The sequence below is a fragment of the Thalassophryne amazonica genome, chromosome 8 (assembly GCF_902500255.1).
Source record: "Thalassophryne amazonica chromosome 8, fThaAma1.1, whole genome shotgun sequence".
Taxonomy (NCBI): domain Eukaryota; kingdom Metazoa; phylum Chordata; class Actinopteri; order Batrachoidiformes; family Batrachoididae; genus Thalassophryne; species Thalassophryne amazonica.
Window position 1 is genome coordinate 22,341,269 of NC_047110.1, and position 4,882 is coordinate 22,346,150.

The window sequence follows — 4,882 nt, forward strand, 5'->3', positions numbered from 1 at the left end:
GCAAACAAAGAGAAAATGCAAAGAAAAAGTGACAGTGTGATGGGAAAGTGGACATGTTTTGCGGTTTGTTTATGACCCGGAACTCAAACATGTCGAGGTGGTTTTGCAGGCGAGAGAACGTAGCTACTCTGGTTAGCTGTGTAGGCTAACACTTACCGACATGACGTCTCCCATTTGCCTCATCTTCCCTTCTCCACTGGGAACCGAAAAAATAAACACTTTTCGCAAGTGAGAAAAGGCTCCGCTGACTGATCTGACGGAGGTGCAACTGTAGTACGAAGTGCCAGAGGGACTTTTCTTCAGCCACGACAAGGACGTATGTGTGTTCAGACGTCATTTTCTTCAGGACGTGTTTATGAATCCACTAAAACTAACAGGTAAGACTTTATATTTATTGTGTGTGAATGTACGCTTTCAGCCAATTAATGGACAGCATCAATTGATGTATTTTGACTTATGAGAAAGCCCGTAAAAATCCATAAATTAGCTGCATCATTGTTTAAGCCGCATAGTTCATAGCGTGTGAAAAAAGCAGTGGCTCATAGTCCGGAAACTGGTGGCGCCAGGAAATTTTTGTTGGGGGGGCTGAGGGGGAGCTGGGGTAAAAGTTGGAGGGGCTCCACAAAATGTCATTGAAATGAACAATATATAGTAAATTGCTTTATAAATACCAAGGTATGTTTTAATCACCCATGCTCCTCTAAAATGTGGTATCAATGCACACACACATCACTTAGAATGATTGCAAGTTCAGTAAAATTGCACATAGCTATACAAACTGAATTCATTGAAATGGTGCTCAAGTCAATGCATGGAATCAACCTTACACAAATCGTCTATATCAAAGATTTATTGCCAATTTAACACCGAGGTCATAACCATTTGATAAAAGTAAGTAAAAGATTTAGCTTTTACTTGACATTTCAACGCATATTAGTGGAAATACCCTGGATCTAAAACTCAGTGCTCAAAACTACACTCGACATGATTGCACCACCTGTGTTAAAACCGCGCTCCCCCAAATCACAGTCACCTTGGTTCAATGATTATCTGCGTGACCTCAAGCATAAAGCAAGAGGTCTAGAACAGAAATGGCGTCGTTCAAAATTAGAAGTATTCCACCTTGTGTGGCGTGATGCTATCTTAGACTATAAGCATGCATTATTGGCTACAAAGCGGATATATTACTTTGATTTGATCAACAAAAACAAGCATAACTCAAAGTTCTTGTTCGACACGGTGGCAACACTTATGCATGGACAACCACCTGTAGTTCGCTCTCCTTTACAGCACAAGATTTCCTGGATTACTTTGGGAAGAAAATAGAAGACATCAGGTTAAACATATCCAGCATGCCTCTTAACCCAGCCACTACACCCTGCTATTGAGGTGGGCGCCACTACTGAGGTATTACCTAGATTTACATAATTTGATAGTATTTCTCTAGGCATGCTGACAAACTTGTAATGTCAACAAAAAGCACAACCTGTTTTTTGATCCTATAGCAACAAAAGTATTTAAGGACCTATGGCCCACTCTTGGGCCGACTGTGCTGGAAATTATTAATCTTTCTTTAACTTCTGGATCTGTTCCTAAATGTTTCAAATCTGCAGTGATTAAACCATTACTTAAGAAAGCTAATCTTGACCCTAGTGTATTGACAAACTATCGGCCGATATCAAATCTATAATTTTTCTCTAAAATTCTGGAAAAAGTGGTGTCACGGCAGCTCATAGACTATCTTACTGAGAATAATCTCTTTGAGCCGCTGCAGTCTGCTTTTAGAAAATATCATTCCACAGAAATGGCTCTCACTAAAGTGGTGAATGATCTTCTGCTTACAGTGGATTCGGACACCACTACGGTTCTGTTGCTGTTAGATCTCAGTGCTGCATTTGATACAGTGGATCATCATATTCTACTTGATAGGCTGGAAATCATTTGGGATTAATGGGAGTGTCCTTGCATGGCTGACGTCATACTTGACCAGTCGTTCTCACTGTGTTTTGTACAGTAATACTACCTCTAACCTTAGTGACATAAAATTTGGGGTTCCCCAGGGGTCTGTCTTAGGCCCCCTGCTTTTCTCCCTTTATATAGCACCCCTTGGACACATATTGCGGCGTTTTGGGATTACCTTTCACTGCTATGCAGATGATACTCAGTTATACATGCCGATAACTGCTGGTAATCTCGTTCACATAAAATCCTTAGAAGATTGCCTTGCAGCAGTGAGAAGTTGGATGTCTAGAAACTTCCTACTTTTAAACTCTGATAAGACTGAAATGATGGTTCTTGGTCCAGTGAGACATCGGCATCAATTTGACCAGTTAACGCTCAGCCTCGGCTTGCGTGTCATACATCACACTGACAAAGTGAGGAACCTTGGGGTAATTTTTGATCCTTTGTTGTCATTTGGCCTCCACATTAGAAATATTACTAGGAATGCTTTCTTCCACCTGCAAAATATAGCGAAGATTCGTCCCATCCTGTCTATGGCTGATGCTGAGACCCTGATCCATGCATTTATCTCTTCTAGATTGGACTACTGCAATGTTCTATTTTCTGGTTTACCGCAATCGAGCATTAGGGGTCTCCAATTGCTTCAAAATGCTGCAGCCAGACTTTTGACACAAAGCAGAAAGTACAACCACATTACACCCATTTTGGCATCCCTTCACTGGCTTCCTGTCCCAGTGAGATCAGATTTTAAGGTTCTGCTACTAACCTATAAAATTATTCATGGACTGGCACCTTCCTACCTAGCTGACCTAATTAAACCTTACGTACTGGCCCAGGCTTTACGTTCTCAGGGTGCAGGACTACTTTGTGTCCCTAAGGTGAATAAGAAGTCTGCGGGTCACAGAGCGTTCTCTTATCATGCCCCTGTTCTGTGGAATGATCTTCCTGCGTCAATAAAACAGTCAGATTCTGTGGAGATTTTCAAGTCCAGACTTAAGACGCACTTATTTTCCCTTTCATATGGCTAGCATACTGGTACAGTTTTGTTTTACGCTTTTTACTCTCTTAATTCTTTTATTAGTAATTGGAGCGGGCTGCGGCCTCAACTTTACCTAAATTCTGGGTCTTTTAGTGAAGTTTAGGGCTTGTGGTCGGCGATCACCTTAGTACGAGGTCTATTAGAAAAGAAACCGACAGTTTTATTTTTTTTAAAAACTATATGGATTTGAATCACGTGTGATTACATCAGCCAAGCTTGAACCCTTGTGCGCATGCGTGGGTTTTTTCACGCCTGTCGGTGACGTCATTCGCCTGTGAGCACGCCTTGTGGAAGGAGTGGTCCAGCCCCCTTGTTGGATTTTCATTGTCTGAGAAGTTGCTGAGAGACTGGCGCTGTGCTTGATAAAAATTTTTTTAAAAACTGTGAGGCACATCCGAGTGCACACCATTCGAGATAGCTGGTTTTCGGTGAAAATTTTAACGGCTGATGAGAGATTTTGGATTGTTTCTATCGCTGTAAGGACTTCCCACAGAGCGGGACGTCGCGCAGCGCTCCGAGGTGACGTCGTCATCCTGTTTCAAGCTGAAAACCTCCAAATTTAAGCCTCTGTTGACCCAGGATGTCGTGAGAGAACAGAGAACTTTCAGAAGAGGTCGGAATCCGCAGTTTATCCGGACATTCCACTGTTAAAGGAGATTTTTTTAATGAAAGACGTGCGGACGGATTGGCGCGTCGGCTCGCAGCCGGCGCCGCGCGCTCGCCACAGGAAAAACACCTCCGTGTTGATAACCATTTGTAAAATCCAGGCGGCTTTTGGTGGCTTTCAGTTGAGTAAGTATCTGAGAAATTGTTTAACAGCAGGACATGTTCCAACTTGTCCTTAAGGCTTCCAACGGAGGTGTTTTTCCTGTGGCGGGCGTGCCGCGCCAGCTGCGGCCGATGTTGCCAATCCGTCCGCACGTCTTTCATTAAAAAAATCTCCTTTAACAGTGGAATGTCCGGATAAACTGCTGATTCCGACCTCTTCTGGAAGTTCTCTGTTCTCTCACGACGTCCTGGGTCAACAGAGGCTTAAATTTGGAGGTTTTCAGCTTGAAACAGGATGACGACGTCGCCTCGGAGCGCTGCGCGACGTCCCGCTCCGTGGGAAGTCCTTACAGCGATAGAAACAATCCAAAATCTCTCATCAGCCGTTAAAATTTTCACCGAAAACCAGCTGAATTTCTCGAATGGTGTCCACCATTGATCAAGCACAGTGCCAGTCTCTCAGCAACTTCTCAGACAAAGGAATTTCGACGATGTCATTATGTAATTTTTAATGTTAATTTACTGTCTTAACGCATTTATCCACCTTATTCCTAACCCCCATGAGGCCTTGCGTGAATAATGGGTGAGACTTCCCGTATGAACCAGAACTGGCATTTGTTTACATGTTAACGCTAACCCACTTTCTGCTAGGGTTAGAGACATAAATGGCAGCTGTCACAGCTCAAAGGAGACAACATTACAATCCCGTTGTCTACAAATATAGAGAGATAGTAAGATGACATGAAGAAGTGGCCTAAGATTTTTTAGCTACTTTCTTAGCGCTCACTTCAGACAGGGAGGCAATGAATAATCATAAAAGACACAACAGTACCTGCACAGTAAAATGGTTGGCCCCGTCTGTTAAAAGAGGTCTTGGGACACAACGTTTTACCTTAAGGCAGACATAGAGGCCAGCAAAAGCCTGAGGGGCTCTCACACCGGAGGCATCAAAACATGGCAGAGAGCGTCACAAATCGGTCTAAAAAGCATTATTTTCAGTGAGACACGGCACGTTTTTTGATGTGGCAGAAGCATTGCGTCAAAAACCGAGGCTAAGTGACGCTTTCTGCCAGGAGTGCCACATTGCCGCTTGTCGTTAGGCTGCCGTGGTCA